The sequence below is a fragment of the Zootoca vivipara genome, chromosome 8 (assembly GCF_963506605.1).
Source record: "Zootoca vivipara chromosome 8, rZooViv1.1, whole genome shotgun sequence".
In the NCBI taxonomy this organism is placed as follows: Eukaryota; Metazoa; Chordata; class Lepidosauria; order Squamata; family Lacertidae; genus Zootoca; species Zootoca vivipara.
The window spans coordinates 87,730,648-87,748,998 of NC_083283.1; the positions used below are offsets into that span (position 1 = coordinate 87,730,648).

The following is an 18,351-nucleotide window of genomic DNA, read 5'->3' on the forward strand; positions in this document are numbered from 1 at the left end:
GCCTCCCGTCGGTCGGGCGGAGGGGCGCGCCAGAGCCTCGGCGAGTTGCGCGCGACGCCCCCCCCCCCACGAGACCCCCCCCGCGCGGGCGGGCTCTGAGGAGTCGCGGGTTCGAGTCCCGCGCGGGCGGGCGGGCGGGCGAGCTCCGCCACTTCAGAGGGGGCGGGGAAAGAGGCGCTTTCGGTTGGCGCGGAAACCCGACGGCCAGGGCGCCGTCCGCGAGGTGGAGACGCCGCGGCGGGGCCGGTCAGTTGGCTTCCTGCGCCCCTTTGCCTTTCTTCCGCGTCTCTTCGGTGGGGGGAGGGAGGCTTCTAGTCCGAGGTCCCGCGCGAGCCGCCCCCTGTCAGCCCCTTCTCCGCCCCGGGGCGCCTCCTTCCCTCTTCCCGTCGGGGGTGAGACCTTTTGGCCTCGGCGGAGTTGGGCGGGGGGTGGAGCCTAGCGAGGGGCGGAGAGAGAGACCCCCCTGGAGCCCCACCCAGGTCGCCCCTTCTGGGGGAAGAGGAGGAAAAGGCCCCGCGCAGCTGCGGGCTCTGAGGGGGGACCGGGGCGGGATCCTCCTCCGTCCCATCGGGGGATGCCAGTGATGCTGGAGGCTCTGGCCAAGCGCGGCGTTTCTGGACGAAAAGGTCTCCTGCCCCCCCCCCCGGACGGGCACTGGCTCGCTCGCTCTCCCTCGGAGGCTTTGGGCCAAACGGGGGGCAACAGGCACCAACTAGCGGTGGGGTCTGGTTTTAAACAGAAGACGAGGAGAGGTGCTGCTGCCCCTTCGCTGGCGTCTTACGTTCTTGCCACTTTTTTCCGTCTTTCAGCGCTGGAAGTGAACTGGGAACCGAGAGCAATGATTGAGCCAGCGACTCGGGAGAGGTAAGTCTCCGCAGCTGACGGGGGAAGAGCAACCGAGGAAGCCGCTTTCTCTGGCTCAGTGGGCCCTGCAGAAGCTCACACAGCACTTGAATCCTGGACAATGTACGTTCTGGGAGGCCTCATGATTCTTTGGGGGAAGCCAGGGCTATTTGAATGGGATATGAGTGTTTTGCATAATTTAACAAGCCTTGGGTTCAAACTCCAATTACTCTACCAATTTCAGTTTGCTGTCATCCATGCTGTTGCCAGCTTAGAGTTATGGCCAAACAGCAGTTAGTCTTACTGAAACAAGTCAACTCTAAGCTGTGGTTTATGAAGCTAGTGTTTTAGGAAACCTCAGTAAAGACTAACTGCAGTTTGTCTGAGTTTGGGCAGAACACTAAGCTCCAGTTAGTATCTTCTTTTTATGGCCACACTGGAGGAGATCCTAGGAACCCAGTGGTCACAAAGACTTGTTATTGCAATACTAAACCATGGTACAACTGCAGCCCCATAACTGCAGCCAGGAAGTGAGGATTTGTGGGCAATACTACATGAAAAGGTTGGTCCTTAGGGTATAAATATTAATTTGGTGATTGAAGGACTGCCACCCAGTGGATATAAAGGTGTATTATATCTCACATATTTATATTCAAATGCAATTTGCAGTTACTTTTGATATTATGAGCAAGTGTGGCTTGCATTAATGTTCTGACAATTCATCATGAGTTAGTGAAGTACTAAAATGATAGACAGTTTGTAATGAAAATTATTTGTTACTCCTGCATACCTCTTTATAGTAATGACCTGCTTATTTACTTGCCAGTGTTGTGAACTCTAGCAAGTTCTCCTTTCCATGAATGGAAGTTACCTAAACTTCGTTGTTATAGTTTTGCTTTATGTGGTTTCTGATAGGTTCAGCTGTTATTGTGATTCCTCTTTAGTTTCAGAACCAGTCAATAACATGAAGAAACAACAATACGGTACTAGCAGAAAGACACAAATACTGATAAAACTGTACTATTTTAGAATTAGAGAAGGCATGGCATGTGATACATTTTATTTGCTGAGGCCAATATATATTTTTAAGAAGATACAATGGGGGATTAGGCTTTTTATGAGTACAGTGGTACCTTGGTTGGCTCCCGAACGCCTCAAACCTAGAAGTGAACGTTCCGGTTTGTAAACGTTTTTTCGGAAGCCGTATGTCCAAAGCGGCTTCTGCAGCTTCCAATTGAGTGCAGGAAGCTTCTGCAGCCAATTGGAAGCTGCACCTTGGTTTTTGATCTGTTTCAGGAGTCAAACGGATTCCCAGAACGGATTAAATTCAAGAACCAAGGTACCACTGTACTCTTACCGGTAGTAGAGTTGGGGGGGGGGGCAGTCCAATGGCAAGCTCCACTGGGGTAGGCAGCCTAGGATGCAGCAGATCTTCTGCTCAGCTGGATTTAAGTCCTCAACAGTGGCTCAGGTGGGCTTAACTTGCTCATCTTTGCCCAGCTGGCTGAGATGAACCTAATGTAGTCCCAAAAAGGGGGGTGTTTCTAGGGATGGGACTGGGGGGGAATTAGGCTGGATCCTAAGCATGTTTAGCACAGTCATGTGACATGGCAACCTGGTGCAAAATACTATTTGAAAGGCTTGTTTCTCCTCTGCAGAGGAGAGCAGAGCAGAGCAGAGCAGCAGCAACAGCCCTACTGCTGAACAGAGTTAGGATGTGGTATAACTTTGATGTTGATGTTTGTTGATGTTTGTTTCCATCCATTTAGAAATAGGCTATTGAAAGGGCAGTAAGGATGAAAAAGGTATGCATCTAATGTGCAGTTGGTATATTAAAGAAATAAGGCTACCAGATGCTGAGACCATTTGAAGGAAATGAACATTTTCTTGTGGCAGAGTAGGTTGCTGCTGGCAGTGAACATGCAGTAGAAGCATAGATGCTTATAAAACTGCTTAATTCAATTTAAAGAACAATAGATCCCTTATTTTGCATTTGAAAATAGGCCCCAAGTTGGAAGATTTTTGAAATGAACGAACTTGAGGTGTATGTCTGTTAGAAGTCTTTGATACCACCTGAATGCAACACATGCTTCTGTTGTGAGGATCAAATTCGATAAAAAGTTAGTTTGGATGTTCTTTTTACAATGTTTTTATAGTTGAGTTGAGAGAGAAAGATTTTGCTTTGCTAGAGATAGAGAGGTAAACTATTCAAAACTTGAAATTTTAAAAACAATATTAGCAGATAAAATTCTGACCTGTAATCAGAAATGTATATGGAGAATTTCACCTAAAATTAGAGAAGGCATGGCATGAATATATATTGAATTAAAAAAAGAAATTGTTGCATCCCCTTGAAGGATCAGTGAGTTCCTGTGGCATGAGCTGCAATAGACAACTACATTAGTAGTGCCCTCATTAAAAAAATCCTTAGATAATTAAAATATTGTACATCAACATATGCTGGTTCGCACTCTCAAGGTTTAAGACCAGTTAACACATGGAGTTGAGGCATGGGGCACTTGTTGTGTTCCTACACAACCTTGTCAATTCTCTGCTTTTCATTTCGAAAAATCTGTCAAGGCTTCGGTTACATGCATTTGTCCCTGAGTCTGAAAGATGCTCCAGACAACTTGAGCTCTGTCTCATCTCTGAATATCCTGAACATGTAAATGATACGGTAGTGTAAACATGTCTAAGCACATCTTCAGGTGTGGTCTGCCACTGTAACCAAAGTTGAGCCTGAGTCAATATTGAACTTTTGTTTGTAGATTCATCTGCCCCAACTTCTTTCTCTTACGTAAGACTAGGGAAATATTCTTTTAAACCTGGTTTTGTCTGTGCTATCGGACAAAGAAATGGGAAGACTTTGTATAAACAATGTACTGGAGACACTATCTGAGCTTTAAGATAAAATGCTTTAAGAATGCATGTGGGACAGTAAAGAGGGCAAAAGCAGCACACCTGATCCTTCCCCATTTTTGCAGAAATATTCAACACTGATCCATAAAGCAAGACTGTTCAACGGTATCACTCTCTGAAGTTTTTTTTCCTGCTCTACAGTAGACTAACTCTGATTGCATTTGTCAGGGCAAGGGGTTTGTTTTCATCTGTTGTTCATTTCATAGGGCTGCCCAGCCACATATCTGGATGGACCAGGAGTAATTCAGGTCCTCCAGTTCTGTTTGCTGTACAGTGGGACCTTGTGTTGTGAACCCTGCGGCTTATGAGCTCCGCTAACCCGGAAGTAGTGTATTTTTCGCTCCATAAGACACACCTGACCAAAAGGCGCACCTAATTTTTAGAGGAGGAAAGGGGGAAAGCCCTGGTTTTTTTTTGATCAGCTGACAGTTGTGCAGTTTTTTTGCAAAGGGGGAAAACTCCATTTTTTTGAGCATCAGCTCAAAGTTGTGCAGTTTCTTTTGCAAATGGGAAAAGCCCCGTTTTTTGGGGGATCAGCTCACAGTTGTGCAGGGTTTTTTTGCAAAGGGGGAAAGCTCCATTTTTTTTGAGGATCAGCTGACAGTCGTGCAGCTTTTTTGCAAAGGGGGAAAGCTCCATTTTTTTCATGGAGTTCAGCTCACAGTTCTGCAGCTTCTTTAGGAAAGGAAAGGAAAGGAGTCATTTCTACAGTTTCCAGACAGATAATCTAATCAGCCAGTCACATGTCGCCGGGGAAACACAACAATGGAGGCCTGGGCAAGGGGGTGGGGCTGGGAATGGAGCTAGCTCAGGGGTCAGCAAACTTTTTCAGCAGGGGGCCGGTCCACTGTCCCTCAGACCTTGTGGGGGGGCCGGACTATATTTTGGAAAAAAATATGAACGAATTCCTATGCCCCTCAAATAACCCAGAGATGCATTTTAAATAAAAGCACACATTCTACTCATGTAAAAACACCAGGCAGGCCCCACAAATAACCCAGAGATGCATTTTAAATAAAAGGACACATTCTACTCATGTAAAAACATGCTGATTCCCGGACCGTCCGCGGGCCGGATTGAGAAGGTGATTGGGCCACGTCTGGCCCCCGGGCCTCAGTTTGGGGACCCCTGAGCTAGCTTCTCTTATCTCCCTCCCGATCTCTTGCAATCAGCTGCTGAGCAGGTTCTCTTTCCCTCTTGTTAGCCTTTAGCTCTTTCTTTCTTTCTTTCTTTCTTTCTTTCTTTCTTTTTTAAAAAAAGCACTATCTGCTTTTCGCCCCTGGGCAATTCGGCTCCAGGGACCATGCATTCGCTCCATAAGACGCACAGAACTCCCTCTTACTTTTTTAGGAGGAAAAAAGTGTGTCTTATGGAGCGAAAAATACGGTATGTGCCCTTGTTGCGAACTTTGCCCCGAGATGTGAGTGGAAGTTGCGTGCCAGAAGCGTGGCAGCAGTGGGAGGCACCATTAGTGAAAGCGCGCCTCATGTTACGAGCGGTTTCGGGTTACAAACTGACCTCCAGAACAGATTAAGTTTGTAACCACTGTATGTAGATTTTTGTTTTTGTTATGCCATAGCTCCTCCCTGAGTCTGCTTATGTACAAGAGATCTTTCCAGTCATTCATTACAACTTCATATCTGGGATTTTTGTGTACAGTGGTGCCTCGTTTAACGAATGCCCTGCTTAACAAAATTTCCGCTTAACGAAAGGTTTTTTCTAGCGGAGGTTGCCTCGCTAGACGAATGCGTTTTACGAAAAATTTGTTTAGCGAATTGCGGTTTCCCAGACAAATGCATTGAAATTCAATTAATGCGTTCCTATGGGCAAAAAAAAATTCAAAAAAAATTCAATGCATTCCTATGGGATTCGCTAGACGAATTTTTCGTTATAAGAAAAGACCTGTGGAACGAATTGAATTCGTCTAGTGAGGCACCACTGTACTTTGCTCCAAAACCCCCACAGACAACACACAGAAAATAACTTCTGTGCTACAGATTACCAGATTGTTTGAGTGATTAATGTGTGTCAAATCATGTTTCTCTTTTTAAAAAATTATAATTTATGATGCCAAATCTGTTCTTCCGATTTTCAGAGACATTGTAACTTTTTTACAGGGTATAGAATAGGACATTGGGAGAAAAGGCAAGAGGCACGGGAGGCTAGGAGTAGCATAGTGGGAGACTGAGAGCTTGTAGCACAACCCCATATTTTTATAAATTTTTGTAGACATCTGAAGGCAGCCCCATTTGGGGAGACTTAATGCTTGCTTTTTGACAAGCTATATGCTCGTGCTCTGCTTTCTTATTGCCATATTGCTCATGGCCCATTCTTCTGCCCTCAATAGACAGTCATCAGAAGCAGTATTGGTGCACTAGAAGCTGGTAACCTTGGACCTTTTGCTCAGATTTCCATCCTGTGCAACAGCTGTGTGGGAAGACACAGGCAATATTACTTCAGGCAATACCAATGAGACGGAAACATGGAAGGTGCCTAAAGAAGCCAGGGTGGCTATCTAAAGAACTTTTAACTGAGTTAAGATTAAAAAGGGATATGTACAAAAAATGGAAAAGGGGGGAAATCACCAGAGAGGAATTCAAACAAATAGCCAGCACGTGTAGAGAAAAAGTCAGAAAAGCTAAAGCACAGAATTAACTCAGGCTTGCTATAGAGGTTAAAAGCAACAAAAAAGGGCTTTTATGGGTATGTGTATTCAAGTCTCCAGATGAACTACATCCAACAGATGACACCAAATTGGGAGGGGTGGCTAATACCCCAGAAGACAGGATCACACTTCAAAATGACCTTAACACATTAGACAACTGGGCCAAAGCAAACAAGATGAATTTTAACAAGGAGAAATGTAAAGTACTGCACTGGGGCAAAAAAAAGGCACAAATACAGGATGAGTCAACAGTGTGATGTAGCAGCTAAAAAAGCTAATGCAATTCTGGGCTGCATCAATAGGAGTATAGCATCTAGATCAATAGAAGTAATAGTACCACTGTATTCTGCTCTGGTCAGACCTCACCTGGAGTACTGTGTCCAGTTCTGGGCACCACAGTTCAAGAAGGATACAGACAAGCTGGAATGTGTCCAGAGGAGGGCAGTCAAAATGGTCAAAGGCCTGGAAACGATGCCTTATGAGGAACGGCTTAGGGAGCTGGGTATGTTTAGCCTGGAGAAGAGAAGGTTAAGGGGTGATATGATAGCCATGTTCAAATATATAAAATGATGTCATATAGAAGAGGGTGAAAGGTTGTTTTCTGCTGTTCCAGAGAAGCAGACACGGAACAATGGATTCAAGCTACAAGAAATAAGATTCCACCTAAACATTAGGAAGAACTTCCTGACAGTAAGAGCTGTTCGGCAGTGGAATTTGCTGCCAAGGAGTGTGGTGGAGTCTCCTTTGGAGGTTTTTAAGCGGAAGCTTGAGAGCCATCTGTCAGGAATGCTTTGATGGTGTTTCCTGCTTGGCAGGGGGTTGGACTGGATGGCCCTTGTGGTCTCTTCCAACTCTATGATTCTATGATTCTAGGACAATCAAATATAAGCTCTTCATGTGCCTTGTGCCCAATGATGTCCCTCTCAGGAAGGATACCTAGGACTGTTGTTGCAGTACAAACTGCTTCTTTGATGTTTTATTAATATTTTATTAATATTTGATGTATTTTTAATATTTTGTTGGAAGCCTCCCAGAGTGGCTGGGGATTATTATTATTATTTATTTTTATCTCCGCTTGCTGGGCAGGGTAGAGTTAGTGGCTCTGCCATTGTGTGGACTCCAGATGATCACTAGTGGCAGCCTGTTTGTGGCTCTGTGACAATCATAACATCTAATGATTCCTTTTAAAATTTATATTCCCCCTTTCTCCTCTTTGCTTCAAATAATCTGAATAGAAGTGCTCCCCCAACAGTATTGTCAGTTGAGCTCCTTTTTATCTACTACTTGGCAAAACCATTACTTAACATGCATTATCATCTAACATTTACTACTAATTAACTGAGCAGTAGGAATATTTGATTACTGTATTTCTAAGCCCTTCACTGTATGATAGATTTCTTTTAGTCAAATATAAATAGTTGTAAGATTTGCTTCTTTTGAGTTTGTGCTCTGAGTTGATAAATGGACAGCAGCATGGTCAAGTAGGAAGAAGGCATGTGATGGGAAATCGGGGCAGGATCCAGTTGCTAGCTCTAGACATCCTCCAGACCAGCTTTGGGGCTCTTGCTGTAGGAGAACTGCATGTGCAAACTGTTTCTGGATCATCATAATTTCTTAGGCTATGCACAGTGTCTCTCCCCCCCCCCCCAATTCTTATTAAGCTTGGCCTTATAGAATAAATCTAGTCTTAGCATTTTGTTTTGAACAGCGGGCAGTGAGACCTTTGGAAACAGAGGAGCAGCTCCTGACATTTGGGAACATACGGCCTCTGTACATATATGCTCTGTTTACATAATAATTAGACTTACCATTGGCTGCCAGCAATATTGTCCATTAATTCACCAAATATTTTTAAAAGCATTTTAAGCTGATAACATTGTTATAACTTTAGATAGTGAATTTTACCAAGTTTGTGTCATGCATTGTGTGAAAAAAATGTGTTTCTGTTGACTGAGCTGGATGCCTTCAATGGACGATTCATTTCTTCTACAACAAGTTTCGTTGGCTTCCTAGGAATTTGTAAATACAAAAGTATGGACTCAGCTAGACTGGTAAAGAAAAAGTGATTTATATGTGTTGTATATGTGCTTTAACATTGTGTCACCAGATGGCAATGTGGAGTCCCGTTTTTCTCTACCTGTTTTCCCTGATTAACTAGGCAAGAGGCTGTTTACATGCCTGACTGTGTACAGACCTTTAAGGCTGGAAATCAATACATCTGTAACAGTTGTACCACCGGAACATAAATGCCACTATTTCAGCAGAGTTGACATACTTTTCAGGACCTGTTTTGGGTTTTCCAGAGTATAACTTGGAAAACCTGAAAAACTGGTTCCATGGAGATGGAGGGAGAGGGGTGAGTGGAAGAGTCTTATGTATTCATGGGCAATAGCTGCTCTGCAAGCCTACTTCTCTTTCTTTGTAAAGCATTCTCTATACCAGGGCTCCCCAAACTTACCCGGCCTCAGGCCAATGCCCACCGCACCGATTGTGCGGCGGGCCGGAGGGTGGGGGAGCGTGCGGGAGCACGCACCCATACACATGCGCACACGCTATTTCCGGCGCACTTCCAGGTTGGAGGAGTGCCGAAAATAGCTTGTGCGCATGCCCACGGGTTTCCTCCGACCCAGAAATGCGCTGGAAATGACGCTTGCTCATGCGCACAAGCTATTTCCAACGCTCCCGGTGACCTGGAAGTGGGCAGCCGCGCCACGCCGGTAAGAGCGGGCGGTAGGGGTCACATAAATGAGCCTCGCGGGCCGCATCCGGCCCGTGGGCCTTAGTTGGGGGAAGCTTGCTCTATACTGTACATTCACCCTTAGTCATATGTTCCAGCCAAGAAGGAGGCCTTTAGGAGAAAGTTTTTTGCTTCTTAAAATTGTTTGCTTTTCTTTTTTGCTGAAGGAACCTATTGCTTTTGCTATCAACTCTACATCTTCAAGTCGGACATGTATCCCCAAAACAGAAAGAGTGGGTGGGCACCACAGTAGGTAGACTGGTAACTTGATCATAGGCTTGTTTACGCAAAAGTAATTCTCATTGTGTTCAGTACTACTTAACTCCTCAGTAAGCATTCAACATTGCAACCACATTAACCTAGTTTTTATGAAAGCATTTACAGTATTGAGACATATTGGGGAATTCAGTGGAATAAACATAATTCAGATGGATTATAGCCACCTCATCAGCTTTTTTGTGGTTACCGTGTTTCCCCTTTTTTAATACGTAGTCAAAAAGTATGCCAGGGCAACAATTTTAAGCATTTGAGAAATATAAGACATACCCTGAAAATAAGACATACCCCCATGCCTGCCAACTGGGGGCCTGGAACCAGCTGCTGCAGCGTGGAACGCTCAGCAGCGGCAGGCAAAGCAAGGAAGCAGAGCGCGGAGATACAGATAAGCTGTGGGGAAATCAGCTGTTCCTGGTTCAGTTGTAGCGCGCACCTAGCAAAGTCAGCCCTGAGGAGGTAAAATGGCGTTTAAAAACGCCGTTTGAAGTGATTTCAGCTTGCCTCCCCGCCGCCTGGAACCGGCTGCTGCAGCGCGCAGCAGCGCCGGGCGGAGCGCCCAGCAACACGGACGGAGCGCTCAGCAGCACCAGGAGGAGCGTCCCACCGTGCCAGGCGGCGGGGTGGCAGGCCTCCTTGGCATGGCGAGGAAGAGACGAGGCCGCTGGCTCGGGCGCTCCTGAGTCCTGACCCCAGCCGCTTCTACGCGGCAGCAGCAAAAGAGCCGTGCGGCCACATGGAGAGGCGAGCGCCCGAGCGGGAGACGCGCTCTCTGCAAAGCTCTGCACTCACTTCATCCGCCCGACGGGAAAGCGAAGTGGGGAAGAGAAAAAGAGAAAAAACCGAAGCGGCTCTTTTTCTCTTCCCCACTTCGCTTTCCCGTCGGGTGGATGAAGTGAGTGCAGAGCTTTGCAGAGAGCGCGTCTCCCGCTCGGGCGCTCGCCTCTCCATGTGGCCGAGCGGGAGACGCGATCTCTGCAAAGCTCTGCACTCACTTCATCCGCCCGACGGGAAAGTGAAGTGGGGAAGAGAAAAAGAGCCGCTTCAGTTTTTTCTCTTTTTCTCTTCCCCACTTCGCTTTCCCGTCGGGCGGATGAAGTGAGTGCAGAGCTTTGCAGAGAGCGCGTCTCCCGCTCAGGCGCTCGCCTCTCCATGTGGCCGAGTGGGAGACGCGATCTCTGCAAAGCTCTGCACTCACTTCATCCGCCCGACGGGAAAGTGAAGTGGGGAAGAGAAAAAGAGCCGCTTCGTTTTTTTCTCTTTTTCTCTTCCCCACTTCGCTTTCCCGTCGGGCGGATGAAGTGAGTGCAGAGCTTTGCAGAGATCGCGTCTCCCGCTCGGGCACTAGCCTCTCCATGTGGCCGCATGGCTCTTTTGCTGCTGCCGCGTAGAAGCGGCTGGGGTCAGGACTCAGGAGCGCCCGAGCCAGCGCCCTCGTCTCTTCCTCGCCATGCCAAGGAGGCCTGCCACCCCGCCGCCTGGCACGGTGGGACGCTCCTCCTGGTGCTGCTGAGCGCTCTGTCCGTGTTGCTGGGCGCTCCCCCGGGCGCTGCTGGGCGCTCCGCGCTGCAGCAGCCGGTTCTGGGCGACAGGCTAAAATCACTTCAAACGGCATTTTTAAATGCCATTTTCCCTTCTCAGGGCTGACTTCGCTAGGCGCGCGCTACACCTGAACCAGGAACAGCTGATTTCAGCGCTACAGCTGATCTGTATCTGCATGTGCCAGAAAGTGTCATGTGTGATTGCACAGAGCACCAAGCCTTAAGACATCCCCTGAAAATAAGACACCGTGGTTTTTTTTGAGGAAAAAAAGTTATAAGACGGTGTCTTAAAAAGGGGGAAACACGGTAGAATGGCCACTTGGAGGAGGAAATGGAGAGTGGTTGCGAAGCTCCAAAACTTAGGGCCACTACTCATTTTTCCTATGGGATGGTAATGGAAGGATGACCAGTTAGAATTTAGTTTGATCTTTCATTCACCATTTTATGGAGCTCTTTCAGTTGCTCATCCAATAATTGCCACATGGTACCAACAGCCAATAGGGTGTTCAACAGTATTTTTACCATACTGGTTTCTGTTAGTTTCCACCTAAAAGTTTCTGCCTTGCATCTGAAAACTTGCATCTGTCTCTTTAACAAAGAAGTGCATTCCTTTCCATTGGTTGAAGAATTTAGTTTCACTTTTGCAGCCAGAACTCCACATACGGGACAAAGAATTAAAAGTAATATAAAATGAAAATTCTTAACCAGAGCTTCCTTATTTGTTAATAATCTTTCTTAGTCACAAACAATTAAAATTTGTTTTTTGTTTTATTTTCAGTCTGTCAATGCCTCTTCTTACACCAGCAGTCAGTTTACATTCCAGGTGATAGTTTAATTGGTAGACAGATCACCTCAGTTGTAATTAACCACAGTCTCAAAGATATTTAAAAGAAGGGAGATCTAGCTGACCTAATGCCTCGAGGGCTAGTATTCAGGGCTATTATGTGGTGGGCACAGTAGTGGTTGGTTTCTCACTCCCAGTCACTCACTGTATCAGAAACGCCCCCATTCTTCAGAGTAAAGAGTAGCTTTCTTCAGAGCATTAGAGGTTGATCCCTTGGATCCCCCTATATTCAAAGAGAGGATGTGACAACCAAGATTTACGTCTTGGCTGTCATTAATCACTGCATAATTACAGTATCTCTGTTTACGGAGTACCAACAGTAAACAACTAGTCAGCCATCTTTTCATCCCAGAAGTCTGTATTTAGGCATATGGGAAATTATCACATGAATGTTTGTTTTCTGGTGGTTACAGATGAATAAATAAATTGTTTTAGTTTTAATTCTGTATATACTTTGCCATGTAAGAGGTCTTGTGAGGCTTTTGTCTTAAAAGATAGCCTAATAGATTTGACATAAGCAAAATTGCCAGAGTAGAACCTAAGAGACCAAACTACAAACTGGTTCAATTGCTAATTCTCACTGGGAATGAGAAAGTGGTCTAAAGCAAGCTCCACCCACCCCCCTGCAATATGGGGTAACCATTCTGGCACATGTTTTTAAATATATTATTAGAATCATGATTGAAATTGTCAGGGTGACTTTCAATGAAATCATTCCTGCATTTCAGGGGGTTGGACTAGATGACCCTTGGGGTAGATTGCTGTTTTTGAGCTATTTGTATGGAAAACTGGCGAAAAGGGCACTGCTGCCATGGGCTGCCATACACCTGGATTTTCCTGGACAGTTTCCTGATTTTTGCCTGGACACTGCTGCCCACTGCAGTACCTTGGTTCTCAAACGCCTTGGTTCCCAAACAGTGAAAACCCGGAAGTGCTCCGGTTTTTAAACAGTGCAGGTAAGAACTTATTTTTATTTTTATTATCTACAATACTGTCTTATTTTATAGTACAGTACAGTACATTGATTATTGCTTTCATTTTTTGGATCAATGGTCTCGTTAGATAGTAAAATTCATGTTAAATTGCTGTTTTAGGGGTTGTTTTTAAAAGACGAACGGATTAATATGTTTTGCATTATTTTCTATGGGAAAGCACGCCTTGGTTTTGGAACGGACTTCACGAATGGATTATGTTTGAGAACCAAGCTACCAGTGTATTCCGACTGTGTACGGGAAAATCCAGACATATGTCAGCCGTACCTTGGGGTCTCTACACTTCTGTAATTAAAATGGTAATCCTTACAATAAGGAACACTTTTCCTATGTAAGGACGTTATCTGATAGGAAAAGTCAGTTAGGGCCCACAGCCAGAAGTGGGGGAGTTCGCAACATTGCATAGCTCTTTCTCCGAGAAACCTCATCTCTTAGAATCACAGCACTGTAGAGTTGGAAGAGACCCAACCACATGCAATGCAGGAATCATCTGCCCCTTTCTTACTTAAAAAATATGGAAAAGGTAACACCCCCACATTTTTCCATTTTTAAAAAACAATTAAATTAATTTTTAAAAAACAATTAAAACTGGTACTGGATTTTTTTTATCATGCTATATGCATTAATTAGCTCTCACCAATATGTACCTGAAACTCAGGATTACATTTTATATATCTGAAAGCTTATGCCATAATAAATGCATTCATGTTTAAGATGCCACAAGACTTGCTGCTGTATTTACCACATACAGTGGAACCTCAGGTTGCGGACGTAATCCGTGATGGAAGCACGTCCGCAACCCGCAGCGTTCGTAACCTGCAGCGCTGCGTCTGGGCACGCACGTGATTCGATTTGGTGCTTGCGCGATTGTCAAAACCCGGAAGTAACCCTTCCCAGTACTTCCGGGTTTCCCGTGATCCGCCACCTGAAAATGTAACCTGAAGCATTTGTAACCCGAGGTATCACTGTCCTTCCTTTTTGTTAGGTAATAATTCACTTTTGTTGAACACAGGTAATTAATACTGGCAGTTGTTTCCGCTTCTGCTCTCCTTCTGTCTGCAGTCTAGAGACAGAGAGAGGCAAGGAAGAAAAGGAAGCAGCCCCTCTATGAACTGTGGGGAGATGCTCGGTTGCTGTCCGCAATCTGCGGTGGACTCCCTGACATGTGGCACCAACAGATGCCAAAACATGCCAGTTGGATTGCTATACAGTGGTGCCTCGCTTAATGAATGCCCTGCTTAACGAAATTTCCGCTTAACGAAAGTTTTTTTCTAGCGGAGGTTGCCTCGCTAGACAAATTCGTTTTATGAAAAATTCGTCTAGCGAATCGCGGTTTCCCATAGGAATGCATTGAAATTCAATTAATGCGTTCCTAAGGGCAAAAAATTTTCAATGCATTCCTATGGGATTCGCTAGACGAATTTTTCGTTATAAGAAAAGACCCGTGGAACGAATTAAATTCGTCTAGCGAGGCTCACTGTAGCATGTTATATGTGGGGCTGCCTCTCAAGACGCTTCAGAAACTTTAGCAGGTGCAAAATTTGGCAGCTCTGTTGCTCACCAGGGCAAGACAGTTTGAACAAATCCTGGCCCAGCTGCACTGGCTACCAATAAGTTTCCGGGCCCAATTCAAAGTGCTGGTTTTGACCTACAAAGCCTTTAATGGCTCGGGAACGCAGTACCTCAAGGACCACCTCTCTCCATGTGAACCAACCCAGACCCTGAGATCATCTTCTGAAGCCCTTCTTTGTGTGCCTCCTCCCTGAGAGGTCTGGAGGGTGGCAACACGAGAACGGGCTTCTCTGCAGTGGCTCCCCATCTGTGGAAAGCTCTCCCTGGCACCTTCATTATACATCTTAAGGTGCCAGGCAAAAGTGTTCCACTTTAACCAGGCCTTTGGCTAATTAACATCTTGTGACCTTTTAAATGTCTTTGGGTGGGGGTTATGGGATTGTTCTTGTTTGTGTTATGTATTTTGTGTTTTTATTTTGGATTTTTATGCTGTGAACTCCCCAGAGGTCTTTGAAGGAAGGGGTTATACAAATTTAATAAATAATAACAATACCAGCATCCATGGTGCATGTTCTAAACTCAGCTGTTCCTTGTTAGTGTCTTCTGCCTTTGGGACTTCCTGATTCTGGTTTCATTTTGCCCTGCCTTTACTGAATGGCTACACCTCGTAAGATTGGTCTTGCTGTATGTAATTGTTTTTCCAAGTTCCCTTTTTATGTTCTTATTTTTTGACTCAAACAAAAAAAGCTATGATGAAGAGTTATCTTACATGGCAGAAGTATTGCTAAGTGACCCGGATGCCCCCGGTACCCCAGTACAAGGTTATGGTGTGTTTAGAATAATTAATACTCTGACAAAAACAATGCCTTCTGTTGCAATTTAATTGAAGTAAATTATATTCAAATTAAGTGGTTTTAACAATACTGCAAAGTTGTGTTTAGCTGATTTACAGTGTAAAGGGTTTGGTGATTGATCATTAACTTCTCTGAACAGTGAAATTATTTGGTTCTTTAGCAAACAGAGTGCAGGGAGGAATATCTGATAGGGCTGCATGAATTGCTGTGGCCTCTCCTTCTCCACTTGTTGAGCGTGCTCACGTCTGTATGTTCCAGGCAATTGTTCGGCCTTTGCTCTCCAACTAGCTAAGGTGTGGCTGGCTGATTCAGGTTGTTCTCTCTTTCCCCTCTTACCTGAAGATTTGCATGTTTGACCTGGTGGAGTAATTGGGCCCACAGCAACCTGGGCGTGCCTCGCTGAGAAACATTTAGTTTCATGTATGACTCATAAGCTGAGGCACACACACCACTTCCCCAATCTACAGAAGCCATTTTAACTGCACAAAACTGCTGGATTTCTTTTTACTGTCTAGCTTTTGGGACTCTGCAAACATCCTAGATCAAGGTAATTTTGACTGATTTAACTTGGTGAAGTGTCTGTAACTTAAATTTAATATTTCTGGTAGAGGATTAGGTGTACCTGCTGAGTTTTTAAAAACAAACATGGCTATGTGCTTTTGGCTATGTTAATAATTGAAAGTCCCACGCTTAATTTAATTAAAAAATAGGGAACAGATAGTGTTATACTGACTGTTTGGTATTTAAAGGTTTTGTTTGCCACAATATTAAAAAATGGGTTTGCAAGATTAAGGCTGGAAAAACGATCTGTTGTAGCACAATTAGTTTGATTGCATGAAAAATGAAAATGACTTTAAGGGGGCCTGTCAGCTTTACTGGTTTACCTATATATAAAAGTGTTAATGGATTTAAGGTTTTTGAAAAAGGAAACTAATATAATATAAACTGTGTGCCACAGAAAAAAAATACACTTCAGGTGTAGCCTTTACCTTTAAGGTAGATTCTTATTTGTAAAATAGTTACAGTACGTGTGTCTAAGCATGGTATAGGCAAGCCTGTGGGAATCCTCCAGACGACACATTAGTAAACTGAGCTGGGTTAAAGAGGTGAATTCTGATTGTTCACATCCAAGAGATTGAACTGAGGAAGACTGAGCCAGTCTTCTGTTGTCTGTGATTTTAGCACTCATCTTTCTGTTACGCTACCCCCAAAAATGAAAAACTAAGAGTTTGTAGTTGTCATAATCCTATAGACTGTTGTTGCTGGGAATTTCTGCTGTTCTATACTGCAAAACGTATATATTACATTTTATAGCAGAAGGGAGTTTGTGTTGTTGTAACATAAAGGTCTCAGGTTACCCTGTTTCTCATATTTTAAGACATACCCATAAAATAAGCCATAGCAGGATTTTTAAGCATTCAAGGAATATAAGCCATACCCCGAAAATAAGACACGGGGTATGGCTTATATTCCTTGAATGCCGCGGCAGGAGGAGGAGGAAAAAATAAGACATCCCTTGAAAATAAGCCATAGTGTGTTTTTTTGAGGAAAAAATAAATATAAGACGTGTCTTATAATATGAGAAACACGGTAGGACCAAGGAGTGGAAAGGCTGTTTCAATGGGGGGAGGGGAATACGCTCGAGTTGTAAATTATTTCTCTATTGACTTCAACATGCAACTTCAACATGCAAAGATACTGTTTTCCACAACATGATTTTAGAGGGGGGATTCTGCCTGTCTTGTTTAGGCGTTAGTTGTCAGTTTTAGCTGAAGGCTTATCTGAGTAAGCTGTGTTTTATTTTCCCTTTTCAACTGAAAACAAAACTTGAATAACTTTTAAAACCAGGTCTGATTCCTTAAAACAGAAGATGCAGTGCCAGAGGAACAGCTGCCTGTAATGCCTCCCTGGGTGGATGGAATACAATGGGGCTTTTTGCTGCTACCACCATTACCAAGATAGAAAGCTTGCATGTTGTCTGGGGCGGGGGGGGGGGTGCTGGTCAGATGCTGTTCAATTTCTGGTACGGTTCCTTCGTTTCAGCCTTTCTATTAAGTTCTCCTGCAGTATCCCTAGTGTTTAATGCTCTCAAAGTAGTGGTATTCCCTAGCATATAAGGAGCCTATGTTATCAGATACAGTGGTACCTCGGGTTACAAACGCTTCAGGTTACAGACTCTGCTAACCCAGAAATAGTACCTGAGGTTAAGAACTTTGCTTCAGGATGAGAACAGAAATTGTGCATCGGCGGCAGCAGGAGGTCCCATGAGCTAAAGTGGTGCTTCAGGTTAAGAACATTTTCAGGTTAAGAACAGACCTCCAGAACGAATTACGTTCGTTTTAACCAGAGGTGCCACTGTATTTAAAAATAACTTTGAAATCCACATATATATCTGTGATCCAAAGAACTTGGTGATTGCTGTCTATATTCAGTAATGCTTTAGGACAACTTTTTGTGAACAGCAGTCAACTTTTACCGGTGCCACAAAGCAAACCTCTTTTGAATCTGAGGAGATATGAAAGGGAGCTTGGTAATAGGGGCAGGAGGGGTATGCTGCTGAAAGCAAACAACAACAACAGCCCTTAAACCATTCTCACGAGATGGGCAGAAGCCCTTGAACATGACAACTTTGGGTTGCTAGCCTCAGAAGGCCAAACTAGATATTTATTTATTTATTTATTCACTAAAGTTTATGTACTGCTTGATTGTGTGTGTGTTTTTTTTTAAAAAAACAAACATTCAAAGCAGTTTACAAAAATAATAAAACGTTCAGATTTTCAGTAAAACCAGTTAAAAACAACTATTTAAAACATTTTTTAAAAAATAAAATCAGTTATGAGCAAAAAAACCAGATTAAAACACATGTCAACGCTGTACATATCTAAATAGTCATGCCTAAACAAAACGTTTTTAACAGGCACCAGAAAAAGTGCAGTGGATGTGCTGGCCTGATTTCAAAATGCCCAAAGTGATTCCAAAATGTGTGCTGTCACACTAAAATATGGATTTCTTTCAAATGCATTCCAAGTATTATGGTCAGTGCTTTTTTTCTGGGGGGACGCAGGGGTATGAATACTCCTAAACATTTTGGAAATCTTTGTACTTTTGTCTATTTGCTGTCCATTTATTTTTCCTGATTTGAAGTATAAAATGGTGATTTTCTTGAGTCAA

General features: G+C 44.1%; 1 protein-coding gene across 5 annotated transcripts in view; it reads left to right on the forward strand.

Moving 5' to 3' along the window:
- The first annotated feature begins 13 nt into the window (after window positions 1-13).
- ELF1 (E74 like ETS transcription factor 1) overlaps window positions 14-18,351 on the forward strand; it is a 65,861-nt gene continuing 47,523 nt past the window's right edge. The window contains exons 1-2 of one of the 5 annotated variants that reach the window (XM_035101317.2): window positions 14-246; window positions 810-966. The gene's annotated coding sequence lies outside the window, so the exon portion shown is untranslated. Of the gene's footprint in view, window positions 247-478; window positions 627-809; window positions 967-11,098; window positions 15,728-18,351 lie in introns of those variants that run through there. The other 4 variants (XM_035101316.2, XM_060278175.1, XM_035101321.2 and 1 more) reach the window with 4 other exon arrangements.